This window comes from Schistocerca nitens, chromosome 5 (assembly GCF_023898315.1).
Source record: "Schistocerca nitens isolate TAMUIC-IGC-003100 chromosome 5, iqSchNite1.1, whole genome shotgun sequence".
NCBI lineage: Eukaryota > Metazoa > Arthropoda > Insecta > Orthoptera > Acrididae > Schistocerca > Schistocerca nitens.
Genome location: NC_064618.1, coordinates 869,692,756 through 869,707,924, shown reverse-complemented (window position 1 = coordinate 869,707,924; position 15,169 = coordinate 869,692,756). Strand labels below are relative to the sequence as shown.

General features: G+C 40.8%; 2 non-coding genes across 2 annotated transcripts; one reads left to right on the top strand and one right to left on the bottom strand.

Annotated features, from left to right (window-relative positions):
• Nucleotides 1–9,512: 9,512 nt before the first annotated feature.
• Nucleotides 9,513–9,587, bottom strand: Trnas-uga (transfer RNA serine (anticodon UGA)). Its single transcript has one exon. It is a non-coding gene; the product is annotated as a tRNA-Ser (tRNA).
• A 352-nt stretch (nt 9,588–9,939) lies between these two features.
• On the top strand, nt 9,940–10,014 carry Trnas-uga (transfer RNA serine (anticodon UGA)). The gene has a single exon. It is a non-coding gene; the product is annotated as a tRNA-Ser (tRNA).
• The last annotated feature ends 5,155 nt before the right edge of the window (nt 10,015–15,169 follow it).

Sequence of the window (15,169 nt, the reverse complement as noted above, 5' to 3'; positions counted from 1 at the left end):
TATGGACGTTGGCAACGTGCATCTGGCTTATTGTTGCAGGACAAATACAAAATAAAACTGTTTCAGCACAGTACCAAAAAAGTTTTTCGCTTCTCACTTGAAGTATTTCGCTTTATATTTCACTCATGTATCTTGCTGCTCAAGAGTTCGTTGAGGCGACAAATATATTATTATTCTCTGGACAGCGCTAAATTACACAACCTGAGACTCTCTCCTACCCAGACAATAACATTCTTTTCTTCGAACACTCGAATATCGATCCTTGGCATCAGTTTCAAGCTGTCGTCGCAAACATCGCATTTGACAAAGAAATTACTACTTTGTTAAATAAAATTAGGATAAAAGTTGAAAACAAACTGTTGTAAATATATATCAAACAGAAAAAACTACATTAAGAAATTATACCACACAATCAGGTCATAGACGCTGCATCGTTACAACTCTGGTAAGTGAAAGTCAGAACTGAAGTACAGTATTGGCAGTCGTTTCAGCTGCAAAGGAAGTTATTTTTTTTTTTGTTTTTCTTGTGTGGCATGAGTAATTTTGATTACTGTGCAACTGAAATTTCATAAACCAACATTGAATGTCGTTCTTCATACCATCAGAAGCAAAATTAAAATAGTTGTTTTAAATGACTCTTCATCAGTAAATGATTCAGTGCATACTTGCGAACATTAATAATACTCCCAGCGTCAGAAGAGAAGAAACTGTTAGCTTAAGAAGTGACGGATATTAATGGTCGTTTCTCAAAATTTCGGAAATGTCACATTTCTACATTTAATATTTTCTCAACGCTGTAACATAAAACTTTAAACTGCTAGCCAGTATCGGCTGCTATCATCAGAATAATTGAAACAGCATCGGCATGGGCTCCAAGTAATGCTTTGTCACAGACAGTGCTGGATTAAGCCAGCATGCGGCACCTAGCAAGAACTAAAAACAGGCCCTTGATCTGCTATAGGCCTTGAAGTTTAGGATACTAAAATAAAACAGCAGTTTACTGTAAACCCAAAACGATACGTAGATTTTCTTGGATGGTTATCATAAAGAATTTAAAACATATATTTTTTCGCACCATGGGAAAATATAAACCCTTGTTTACTATAATCATGTTTTATACAAACTCACATCATTAAATTAGTGCAAAATAAAATAGTTTATACAGTGACTGAAGTGAAACATTCACGGATCAGAAATTAAATTTAAGAAAAGAATTACGTTTAAAGGGAAATTAAACGAAAAAACGCTGACAAGAATTTTGATAAACGTTAAAAAAAATCCGTTAAGGAAGTACCGAACACGTGACTTTTAGTTTACGAGCCTAGAGGTATGGAGGTACTGGGAAAACTCATGTCATTTTTGAATGATTTAATGTTTCACAAGACATTATTTTCGTCACATTTTCATAACCGAGGGTGCAGCAGGTTGGAAGGGTGTACGATGTGAAACCTGGCACTCAATCGTGCACCACTGTATGGGTGGTGGCAAAAAGTCAATCCCACCCCCGGTGTCACTGTGGCAAATAAATCATTACTATATTCGGAAATACATGAGTTATAACGACTGATAATTGATACCTACCTTTTTGAATACGTTGGACAATGAACCTACTTGTTTTTGAAAAAAGAAGAAGAGTTGACAACGTATATACATTAAAAAACGAATAAGCATATCTTATTATTCAGTACTTTTCGTTTTCCTGTCGGCAAATTTCGAAATCACTAGATAAAGCTAGACTTCACTCTCTTTATATCTTTTACCGTTATTAAGCGGTAATATTAGCTCACAGCGACCGGAAAAGAAACAACGACACAAAAGAAACGTAGGAAGCGCGGTACTACAACGCGTTATGGAGCAGTCCACCAATGAGAAAGCAACCTTCGCTCTAGACGGATCGTACCGAAAGTACTGTAAGAAAAAAACAAATACACTGTAGAGGAAACGAAGAATTGTAATATTAGAATAACATAAACAAATACCCTATTCTAACTGATCGAATTGTTACGAACAGCCGGCCGGAGTGGCCGAGCGGTTAAAGGCGCTACAGTCTGGAACCGCACGACCGCTACGGTCGCAGGTTCGAATCCTGCCTCGGGCATGGATGTGTGTGATGTCCTTAGGTTAGTTAGGTTTAAGTAGTTCTAAGTTCTAGGGGACTTATGACCACAGCAGTTGAGTCCCATAGTGCTCAGAGCCATTTGAACCATTTTTTTTGTTACGAACATCTCGGAAAACATTGGAAAATTCTCCTGTAAGTTTTGCCGTGCTGCCAGCTTACCACACAGTATGTATGTTGCTGTCTCCGCTTACTTTTAGAAATGAGCTAAAATTGTTATTACTCATTGTAGATTTGGACGCCACCGCCTTTCCATGGGGCTGTAAGTAGAATACCATATCTAATTTCAAACTTTTTTTCTTTCCACGTGGTTGCCGGGGTCCACAATGCGCGGTTGCCGTAGCATGTGCTAACTCTTGGTACGTGCCTCATCCTGTGCTGGTCACAGATCACTCAGTTCTGTCAATTACCCGCCAGTGTTTTGTGGGCGCGGAGCTGACTCCCGATAGCTTCTCAGATGTTATCCAGCGAGCTAACATCAGGTACGTTTGGTAAGTGAAACATCAAGGTGAGTTCACTATCAAGCACGTGAAATCACTACAGCACTATTCTGATCTCGTGACACTGAAACTCATCCTGCCACCGCCTTCGCCGTCGGGGAAGACATCAAGCACGAAGAGATGCAGGTGGTCCGCAGTGGCGTTCACATCGTGCACATGTCACGCTGCCTTCGATTGCTACTCCCAGGTGAATGTCCTCCGTATCACGGTGCTGCTCCTACCGCCCTGCGTCCGTGGGGCGGTACAGGTTTGAAGCAGACGTTCGCCTGGGTGACGGCGAATCTGAACACGACCATCGACCTGATGTAACAGGAGACGTTACTCATCCGTCCAGGCGACTCGTTTCCATTGATTAAAGGCCAAATGTCGATAGCTGCAATCGTAACGGACGACGTCATAGGGTCAACGTCGGAACACTTACAAGGGAACCTCCTCATCGCACCCCCCTCAGATTTAGTTACAAGTTAGCATAGTGGATAGGCCTTGAAAAACGGAACACAGATCAATCAAGTAAACAGGAAGAAGTTATGTGGAACTATGATAAAAATAAGCAAAATATACAAACTGAGTAGTCCATGCGCAAGATAGGCAACATCAGGGAGAGTATGAGCTGAAGAGCGCGGTGGTCCCGTGGTTAGCGTGAGCGGCTGCGTAACGAGAAGTTTACTTTTTTTATCTTCGCAAAGTTATGAACTGTCCGTTCGTTCATTGACGTCTCTATTCACTGTAATAAGTGTAGTGTCTCTGTTTTGCGACCGCACTGCAAAACCGTGCGATTAGTAGACGAAAGGACGTGCCTCTCCAATGGGAACCGAAAACATTTGATCGCAAGGCCGTAGGTCAACCGATTCCTCCACAGGAAAACACGTCTGATTATATTCTATACGACACTGGTGACGGCATGTGCGTCAAAAGACAGGAATATGTTGTTGACCCACATAACTTGTACACTTGGCGAATGGGTAAAAAGGTTCTTCTACCTTGCCCGATTTAGGCTTTCTTGTGGATGTGATAATCAGTCCCAAAAAAGTGATGAAAACATAACGGACGGACAGATAATAATTGTCTGAAAATAAAAAATTAAACTTTTCACTCGAGGAAAGACTTGAACCAAGGACCTCTGGTTCCGCAGCCGCTCACGCTAACCACGTGACCACGGCGCTTGATAGCTCCCACTGTCCTTGATGTTGCATATCTTGCGCATGGACTACTCAGTTTGTATATTTTCCTTATTTTTTTCATACTTCCACACAACTTCTTCCTCTTTTCTCGATTGATCTGTGTTCCGTTTTTCAAGGCCTATCCACTGTGCCAACTTATAACTAAATCTGAGGGGGGTGCAATGGGGAGGTTCCCTTGTTAGTGGTCGTTAGGTGCTGAGCCCTGTGTTCACCATCCAAAATTTTCTCCGTTTAATATCTGCTGATAACTTCTGATGTACTATTGATTCTGAAACTGTACGCTGTATTACAGAAACCATATTTAATAAGTAATCAATGTAGTAGTGTATTTATTTATGTTTATAATTAATTGTAATTATATTGAAAATATTGAACTTTGCTGGGTAAGAGCCAAGGGAACTTTATTTAAATGTATCCGTAGTACGAGAAAATGGCAGTAGCTATGCCGTTGTTTATCTTTGCGCACGGAGAGTGTCGCGTTGTTAACAGAGATGAAGCAGATCAGCCTGTGTGATGGAAGAGTGCCCAAGTGTTTGTTGGGCGCTGTCGCAGACGAGGTGTGCAGCTGTGCTCGCACCAGTGTAGACGCCCGTCATTCGTTAAGCCACGACTATTGAGGGCACGGTAGGAGTGGACAGGCGGAGGAAGCTGCACTTCCAACTGCTGCCTGTCCCGTAATTACCCGTGCCTCTGGAGACGACTCGTGCTTCTCTTCGAACAGCAGCAACACCAACAACGGCAGCTCAGCATTGCCGTCGGCTACATTTTTCGTCGTCCGCACAGCTACAACATCGTAAGACTGTTAAGTGAAAAATTATAAACTTACGTAGGCATTACCCAACAGCTTTTCTTTCACAAAGTATGCCTAACCCGAATAATAGCCTGCAATAGTTAAAACTTGTAGGGCACCTGTATTGCCATTATCCGCAGACATTATTACCGAGTAGGCTACCTTTTCCTTTCCATGGAATCGCCGAGTGTCGCAAGATCATGAAAGCTGATTAACTATTCACTGCCAGTTTTGTGTGTTTGCTAATGACCAGTTTGTCTAAATTTTCTGCTTCAGTAACGGTTCATTCTTGTATTGTATGACAGAGGATGCTTAAAGTGCAATAATATTTCATTGGCAATACTAATAAATAAAGATACAACACAAATTAAGACTGCGCAATTTCGTTTATTCTGTATCTCCTTAGCGAGTGACTTCTGCTGGCTTGGTATGTATCTTATTGTTGTTATTTTAAAAGTAAAATTAATTGCTCATTTTCCTAAAGTAAATTCAGTTCAGTCTTTCAATAATCAAAAGTAAATTGCTTGCCTTTTTCTAAATTTTGCATTACATTACGCTGAAGTAACTGAAAGTTATTTTTTTAAGTAACGAAGTTTAAGTGAAGCAATTCATTTATTTAATTTCATTTAACGTTACCTACAAAATTAGTATTTCAGAATAAGTAACTGCAAGCTCAGTGCTTTCTGATTCATTTATTTTCTCGTCAAGTGTTGTGCTGTGGAAAAGCGTGACAACCTTCTGTTGCCACTCCAGTGATCATTTACTTAAAATTCTTTGCCATTACCTTTCTCAAGATTCTGGAGATTCATTGCCCTAGCTGGCTGGCGACCGTTTAATTATCTTTTTTTTTTACCTAATCAATGTTCTCTTTGTATTATCAGTGATTTTTGTAGTAAATATTATGTAGTATCCTTTTTCCCCCTGCGTGGCTCGTGAGTAATTGCACTACATTCCACCCATTTCAAAATTATCATCTAAATTTGGCTTAAATGTAGAATAGTTTCTTCCTTCAGAAGAGTCTGTTGTACACTTTCCTCCAACTAACGTGTGCTATTTGCCTTCGGTAGCGATAGCCTTACTGACTGTAAAATTTCTTTAGAGGTATGCGATCACGGTCAGTTATATTGCAATCCAGTAGGCCGATTAGGAAGGCGGATGTTACAAGATCCGCCTCAGATCGCCGCATATCGTGTTTTCGAGGGAGGGCACTCTCCCGCCCTCGACTCCCTGTGATGAGGCCAGGACGTGCAACACTTGCCGCCTCCGTGTTGCTTCACCGCCCTGCCACCGCCTTCTATACGTCCCCACAATAGCAGCACGAGAAAAACCGACCAGCTTTCCCGTTCCCGAAGTGCTTCCTCCCAGATGCCAGGCCATAAGAGTCCGCCTTTTGTCAAAGTCAGTCATGTCAGTGGATTTCATCATCTGCAGCCTGCATCGTCGTAACAATGATTCCCCATTCGTCTCCGCTCCGCCTACATACTTCAATTACGCCGGGTTTTTCTAGGAGCGGGAATTTTGCGCTGCCTGAAGAGGACGAGGTGCTTTCCGTGATCAAGGATGAATAGCTTAAATACATTGCGCGTTATTGTTTTCCGAGAAAATGGACAGCGGGTGCATTAACTATACAGTCCGTACGTGCTGTCTGGGAACAATGTTTAAAAGCAATCTTAATTTAACCGAAGTCCAAATATTCCGTACAGTATCGATGATTCGCATAGCTTCGCTGGTAACTATACGTAAAAAGGACAACGTAGAAGAACATTATTTGCTCCAGACCTATGCGAAGCGCAGAGAAACAATCAGCAATATGTTTTTGACCACTGAGTCACTTGAGCGCTTATCTTCCTCTTCTTCTTTGGCATACTTTGCAGACGGACGTTACTTGGCTCACAGCAATTGCTTCACCAGAACGCAGCGTGCAATGCAGTAGACTCAGCGCGAACCAATCGGCCTGCCACACCGGAAGTAAAAGCGCCGGCGCATTACGTGTTGCGCTCTGTCAGAAAACACGTACACTACTTGGCCGCTGTCGAGGGCGGCGAGGCGCGCGCTACGCACTACGCACTACGCGGCGCAAAATTCCTCCTCCTAGGGAAACCCGGCCTTACGGCGTCACCTGCCCGCAGCTCTGCCAGGCAGGGCTGAGTCACGTGGTCGGCAGTGCTCATAACGTTCCCGCTCATCAGCATAAGTAAGACAAAACCCAGTAACGTGCAGTGAAATGACCATGTTGGCGTACGTTCGTACCGACAATCAACAAATTATAAGTATGTGACTCATGTAAAACTTCAGCGTTTTGATGAACGCATAGTAAGTAAAATACGTGATACAGAGTGTCCCAGTAGTCGAAGCAGCGAAGTCTAGTCAACGTGGACTCTAAAACGCATACCTTAAGAGCTATCAACACTTCGTCAACACCAATACTGTGAAACGAATCTCTTCTACCGTAAGATCTTTGCTTTCCGTATTTTGGGAGGAGGTAGTAAGGACCGAAGAAAAGTCTAGTAAACATGGGCTCTAAAGTGCATACCTAAAGGGCTATGAGCACTTATTCAATACAAGAGATTTGTTTCACAGTAACGAAGGTGAAGAAGTGTTCATAGATCTTAAGGTATGCACTTTAGAAACCATGTTTACTGCATTTCATTCCTGTTTAGTTTCAGACTACCACCTCTCAAAATATATAAAGCAAAGAGCTTGCAGAAGAAGAGGTTTGTTTCACAGTATCGAAGATCAGGAAGTGCTCATAGCTCTAAAGATATGCCTTTTAGAGCCCAAGTTTACTAAATTTTATTTCTATCCATACTACTTCCTTCCAAAATACGGAAAGCAAAGAGCCTGCGGTAGAAGAGATTCGTTTCACAGTATTGAAACTTAAGTGTTCATAGCTCTTGAGATATTAATTTTGCGACCCATTTTTGCTAGACTTTTTGCTACGAATGATCGTTCCTGTCATATTCCTGAATCCCGACCGCTCCTCCTGGTATAGACTGTGTAGCATTGTTATATGTAAGGACACTTGGTTTATAATAATACTTAACGTTATGTGTTATGCGGACGTTGCTTAAAGCTAACGTAAATAACCCACGACAGAAACCTAGCTCAAACACGAGATTAAATTTTGAACTTATTTGCAGCAATCGGTAACTGCTAAGAGCAGAAGTTGTGTTGCCATTTCTCGTCATTGTTAAGAAACCCTATTGGTGTGTTCTGGCTGCTCGATGCTGCAACTCGACGTCCCCATAACATTTGCACCTAATTTTGTATTGCGAGCATCTACAGCCGTGGAATTCTACAACGATGAAAAACACCGCACCAGCTGTTTAATAAATGTTTATTTATGATCCCACGAGTTTCGCAGCGTTAGAGCTACATCTTCAGGGATACAAGTTTATTTCATAATTTATTTCAAAAGATAACCATTAGATGATCCCACGTTCTTTGTGCATCTGTGATAAAAATGATCATCCGTCAAAGAGTTCAGTAGTCCAGTTTAAAATAGGGCGGAATACTGCAAACGTCATCCCGATACAGGAAATCAAAAGAGGTAACTTCATTGTGACAACATGAGTTCCGCAGTGACCGCCTAGACGAACTGGGCTGAGGCATGGTTTCACTGGTTTGCTAATTGTGATCCAAATGTTATTTCGTGCAGTTCAAATGGTTCAAATGGCTCTGAGCACTATGGGACTCAACTGCTGTGGTCATCAGTGCCCTAGAACTTAGAAGTACCTAACTAACCTAAGGACATCACACACACCCATGCCCGAGGCAGGATTCGAACCTGCGACCGTAGCAGCAGCGCGGCTCCGGACTGGAGCGCGTAGAACCGCACGGCCACCGCGGCCGGCTTTCGTGCAGTCTAACCAACTTTTCAGTCTGAGTTCTTGAAAACAGTCTATCAGAATTCTCAATAAATACTTAGTTTTCTCATATTTTATTTTATGTGTAAATCTTCATTCTGAATCTGGTCAAATGTTAATGAAAGAATTAATTTTCCAACAAGTCAGTTTCATTTTGCCTGAATTACTTATTCGTCATTTTCTAAATTAATGAGGTCACTTCCTAAGAATAAACGAGCACCAAGCTCACTTTTATCCTGACCATTGAGCAGGATGTGTTAGATGAAATCTGACTAGTAATCATTTACACTGTTTCGACTGTCTCTGAACTTTTTCGATGCCCTCCATCAATCCTATCTGGTATGCATTCCATACTGCACAGCAGTACTCCAGAAGAGGACAGACACTTGTAGCGTAGACAGTCTCTTCAGTAGACCTGTTGTATATTCCAATCTCCACAACATTATCGATGTGATCGTTCCAATTTAATTTCGTTTCAATCATAATACCAATATGTTTAGTTTCACTGAGCACGTTTTGATTCGGGTGATTTATCATGTAACCAAAATTGAACGGATTCTTCTCAGTACTCATGTGGATGACTTTGCAGTTTTAATTATGTAGAATTAACTGCCACACTGTGCATATATCTAAATGATTTTCCATTTTTTTATTATTTACTGACATTACTAGATGGTAAATCACTGTATCAGCTGCGTACAATCTAAGAGGGCTTCTCAGATAGTCTCATAAATCGTTTATGTAGGGTAGGAAAAGTAGAAGGACTGTAACATTTCGTTGGGGAACACCAGATATGACTTATGTTTTATTCGAGGACTTTTCGTTGATTACTACAAACTGTGTCCTTTCTGAGAGGAAATCACTAATGACAAATCCAGTGGAACAATTGAAGGGATACTCCATATGCGTGGCATCTGATTAGGCTTGAGAGGAAAGGCGTCAAACACCTTCTGGAAACATAGAAATGTGGAATGGATTTGAGACCCCCAGTCGATAGCACCCACTGCTCCTTGTGAATAAAGAAGTTGTTAGAGAAACTTCCTGGCAGATTAAAACTGTGTGCCCGACCGAGACTCGAACTCGGGACCTTTGCCTTTCACGGGCAAGTGCTCTACCAACTGAGCTACCGAAGCACGACTCACGCCCGGTACTCACAGCTTTACTTCTGCCAGTACCTCGTCTCCTACCTTCCAAACTTTACAGAAGCTCTCCTGCGAACCTGCAGAACTAGCACTCCTGAAAGAAAGGATATTGCGGAGACATGGCTTAGCCACAGCCTGGGGGATGTTTCCAGAATGAGATTTTCACTCTGCAGCGGAGTGTGCGCTGGAAACATCCCCCAGGCTGTGGCTAAGCCATGTCTCCGCAATATCCTTTCTTTCAGGAGTGCTAGTTCTGCAGGTTCGCAGGAGAGCTTCTGTAAAGTTTGGAAGGTAGGAGACGAGGTACTGGCAGAAGTAAAGCTGTGAGTAGCGGGCGTGAGTCGTGCTTCGGTAGCTCAGTTGGTAGAGCACTTGCCCGTGAAAGGCAAAGGTCCCGAGTTCGAGTCTCGGTCGGGCACACAGTTTTAATCTGCTAGGAAGTTTCATATCAGCGCACAATCCGCTGCAGAGTGAATATCTCATTCTGAAAAGAAGTTGTTGTCTTATTAAGAGGTATATTTTCTGAATATGTGATGTGCATCAATAAATCGTTCTCTTCGAGGTAATCAACAATGTTAGAATACAGTATACCTCCTGCAAGTCGACATCAGTAATATGCGTAGGTAATCCGGAGGATTACTCCAATCTTCATTCCTAGTCATTTTTGTGTCCTGTGTGACTTCCCAGTCTTTAGGTACAGATCTTTCTACAAGCGAGCGGTTGTACATGATTGCAAAGGATGGGGCTTGAAACAGTAAATGGACACGTAACTTTATATAAATTTAACGTCGCAAAAACAGGGAAAGCACAAAAATGTGCACTTATCTGTTTCTGTAAATAACTTCCAGTCTAAATCACATGTGTCAATTAATTTTGTGAAATGTAATTATTATTTCGTAAATACTATTTCAAAGATATACCGGTAGCCAGCCCGTGGCTGATTGTAATCGACTGTAATACGTCTTTTGTTTTGTTTTAGAAAGTAAGTGAAGAGCGTTCCGGCTCGTTGCTCTCTCTCCTTGTCTGTCAGCCTTTAGACTGGTAGGACGCACTATGGCTGCGTTCAATGTGTGTAAGTAATTAATTCTTCTTTTGTATAGACAAATCTGATATGTCATGCATTAAATTTAGAACCATTTGTGATTAAATAAATATGAATTAGTTAAGTCTCATGAGTTCTCACTTTAACACGTCTCCTAATAGCTCTAAGTTACATGAAATGTTTGAATGGTTTGTTGTTACAGCCAACAACCAATATGAGCTTAACGGATCGTGGCTTGGAGCCAAAATGGCCGAATACACTTAGTATTCTGCCATTTATTCATTTGTAACTGCTGCAGCGTCCCCGAGATTAACTGTCGATCATAACGAAACGTTCTGCAAACTTGAATGCAAGCGCGGAACCTTAAACGATCTGGCCACAGTCTCCAAGCTACGATTCCATTTCGCCCGTAAATTACAGATACCTGCCCCGCAAAATGGATGGTGCTATTAAAAGACGCAATCTTCTCTAAATTTCACAACAATTTCCTAGAAGTCAATTTAGCCACTAACAAAAATGCATGCACTGTTGACAATGTCCCTCTGCTTCACTTAATTTTAACAGTTTTCTTTCCAGTAATTAATTTCAATTCCTATTTTCAAACAACATTTTAGTAATCTTACGTGAGTGGACACGTCAAGGTGATATATCAGCATACTCTGTTTAAGTGAATGGTGGGGATAGGTCGGGGGGACGGCCGCCTTGCGGGGCCAATCAAACAACCTGTAACGCCTCACTACGGCGCAGTGCCTTAGGCCAGTCAGAGAGGGGGTAGCATTCATCTCACGCTAGGTGAGGAGAGCACTACGACATAGTGACGTAGCGCTACGTCATCGTGACGTAAATAAACCTACATCGACTTCATGCGTGTATCGATCTCTGCAGTTCTACCACAAAGGTTGCACTGTAACGTGAAAGCTAAATGTAAATAGACTTGTACAAACGCAGTGACAGCAGTTGTATTACTTATTAAGCTGTAATCTCAACAGTTTTCCATGTTACTGTGTGTCTTGATGTAATGAATGTCTGAACGAAGGAACCATAACAATAACGAAAGTCAAAAATAGCGCTAGACATTAAAAAAAAAAAAAAACAATTAATTGTGTATAAATCATGTCGATAGAAACGTAAAATAGAGAGAAATTAAAGTCTTTTGTATTTTTATAAAAGCCAATGGATTGTACATAATTCTTCTGGACAGAAACGTTAAACCGAGAAATTAATGTGGTACCAAAGATAATTCGGAATGTTGCTGTAATTTTAATTTTGCCTTCATGTTGCAGATCAACTCAGAAAATTTTGCTCTACAGAAATAAATTCTTGCTGATGATTATAATGTATAATGTAACCTGTTTATAACACGTCATTATTTTTCTTTATACACTGTATAATGTGAAACAACAATGATATTTCGTCTAGAATTGTTACATATTAATATGTAAGCAGTATCAACTATATAAAAAAGTAAGTTTCTTAGTAGTTGCCAAATGATGTTGATCACTGGCTGTAACAATGGGTGAGCTACTTGATAAAATAGCCACAACAGCCTACGGTTTTTAGCAGCACTAAGCGATGTTTCATATGCGATGGTGGCATACTGTGTTTGTTTATTCTCTCAATAGACATGGTGTAAATTTTGGGGGTGTTTGGCATGACGAAATATCATTGTTTTTTCACATCATACATTGTATAAAGAAGCATAATGACGTGTTATAAACAGGTTACATTATACATTATAATCATCAGCAAGAATTTATTTCTGTAGAGCAAAATATACTGAGTTGATCTGCAACATGAAGGCAAAATTAAAATTCCAGCAACATTCCGAATTATCTTTGGTACCATATTAATTTCTCGGTTTAACGTTTCTGTCCAGAAGAATTATGTACAATCCACTGGCTTTTATTAAAATACGAAACACTTTAATTTCACTCTATTTCACGTTTCTATCCACATGATTTATGCACAAATTCGTTTTTGTTATGCAGCTTTACTGTATGATTAAATTATGATGGCGTCCTCTTGGGTAAAATATTCCGGAGGTAAAATAGTCCCCCATTCGGATCTCCAGGAGGGGACTACTCAAGAGGACGTCGTTATCAGGAGAAAGAAAACTGGCGTCCTACGGATCGGAGCGTGGAATGTCAGATCCCTTAATCGGGCAGGTAGGTTAGAAAATTTTAAAAGGGAAATGGATAGGTTAAAGTTAGATATAGTGGGAATTAGTGAAGTTCGGTGGCAGGAGGAACAAGACTTTTGGTCAGGTGATTACAGGGTTAGAAATACAAAATCAAATAGGGGTAATGCAGGAGTAGGTTTAATAATGAATAAAAAATAGGAGTGCGGGTTAGCTACTGCAAACAGCATAGTGAACGCATTATTGTGGCCAATATAGACACAAAGCCCATGCCTACTACAGTAGTACAAGTTTATATGCCAACTAGCTCTGCAGATGATGAAGAAATTGATGAAATGTATGACGAGATAAAAGAAATTATTCAGGTAGTGAAGGGAGACGAAAATTTAATAGTCATGGGTGACTGGAATTCGTCAGTAGGAAAAGGGAGAGAAGGAAACATAGTAGGAGAATATGGATTGGGGGGAAGAAATGAAAGAGGAAGCCGCCTTGTAGAATTTTGCACAGAGCATAACTTAATCATAGCTAACACTTGGTTCAAGAATCATAAAAGAAGGTTGTATACCTGGAAGAATCCTGGAGATACTAAAAGGTATCAGATAGATTATATAATGGTAAGACAGAGATTTAGGAACCAGGTTTTAAATTGTAAGACATTTCCAGGGGCAGATATTGATTCTGACCACAATCTCTTGGTTATGAACTGCAGATTGAAACTGAAGAAACTGCAAAAAGGTTGGAATTTAAGGAGATGGAACCTCGATAAACTGAAAGAACGAGAGGTTGTAGAGAGTTTCAGGGAGAGCATAAGGGAACAATTGACAGGAATGGGGGAAAGAAATACAGTAGAAGAAGAATGGGTAGCTCTGAGGGATGAAGTAGCGAAAGCAGCAGACGATCAAGTAGGTACAAAGACGAGGGCTAATAGAAATCCTTGGGTAACAGAAGAAATATTGAAATTAATTGATGAAAGGAGAAAATATAAAAATGCAGTAAATGAAGCAGGCAAAAAGGAATACAAACGTCTCAAAAATGAGATCGACAGGAAGTGCAAAATGGCTAAGCAGGGATGGCTAGAGGACAAATGTAAGGATGTAGAGGCTTGTCTCACTAGGGGTAAGATAGATACTGCCTACAGGAAAATTAAAGAGACCTTTGGAAAGAAGAGAACCACTTGTATGACTATCAGGAGCTCAAATGGCAACCCAGTTCTAAGCAAAGAAGGGAAGGTAGAAAGGTGGAAGGAGTATATAGAGAGCTTATACAAGGGCGATGTACTTGAGGACAATATTATGGAAATGGAAGAGGATGTAGATGAAGATCAAATGGGAGATATGATACTGCGTGAAGAGTCGGACAGAGCACTGAAAGACCTGGGTCGGAACGAGGCCCCGGGAGTAGACAACATTCCATTAGAACTACTGACGGCCTTGGGAGAGCCAGTCCTGACAAAACTCTACCATCTGGTGAGCAAGACGTATGAGACAGGTGAAATACCCTCAGACTTCAAGAAGAATATAATAATTCCAATCCCAAAGAAAGCAGGTGTTGACAGATGTGAAAATTACCGAACTATCAGTTTAATAAGTCACAGCTGCAAAATACTAACGCGAATTCTTTACAGACGAATGGAAAAACTGGTAGAAGCGGACCTCGGGGAAGATCAGTTTGGATTCCGTAGAAATGTTGGAACACCTGAGGCAATACTAACCTTACGACTTATCTTAGAAGAAAGATTAAGAAAAGGCAAACCTACATTTGTAGCATTTGTAGACTTAGAGAAAGCTTTTGACAACGTTAACTGGAATATTCTCTTTCAAATTCTGAAGGTGGCAGGGGTAAAATACAGGGAGCGAAAGGCTATTTACAATTTGTACAGAAACCAGATGGCAGTTATAAGAGTCGAGGGGCATGAAAGGGAAGCAGTGGTTGGGAAAGGAGTGAGACAGGATTGTAGCCTCTCCCCGATGTTATTCAATCTGTATATTGAGCAAGCAGTAAAGGAAACAAAAGAAAAATTCGGAGTAGGCATTAAAATTCATGGAGAAGAAGTAAAAACTTTGAGGTTCACCGATGACATTGTAATTCTGTCAGAGACAGCAAAAGACTTGGAAGAGCAGTTGAACGGAATGGACAGTGTCTTGAAAGGAGGATATAAGATGATCATCAACAAAAGCAAAACGAGGATAATGGAATGTAGTCAAATTAAATCGGGTGATGCTGAGGGAATTAGATTAGGAAATGAGACACTTAAAGTAGTAAAGGAGTTTTGCTATTTAGGGAGTAAAATAACTGATAATGGTCGAAGTAGAGAGGATATAAAACGTAGACTAGCAATGGCAAGGAAATCGTTCCTGAAGAAGAGAAATTTGTTAACATCGAGTGTAGATTTAAG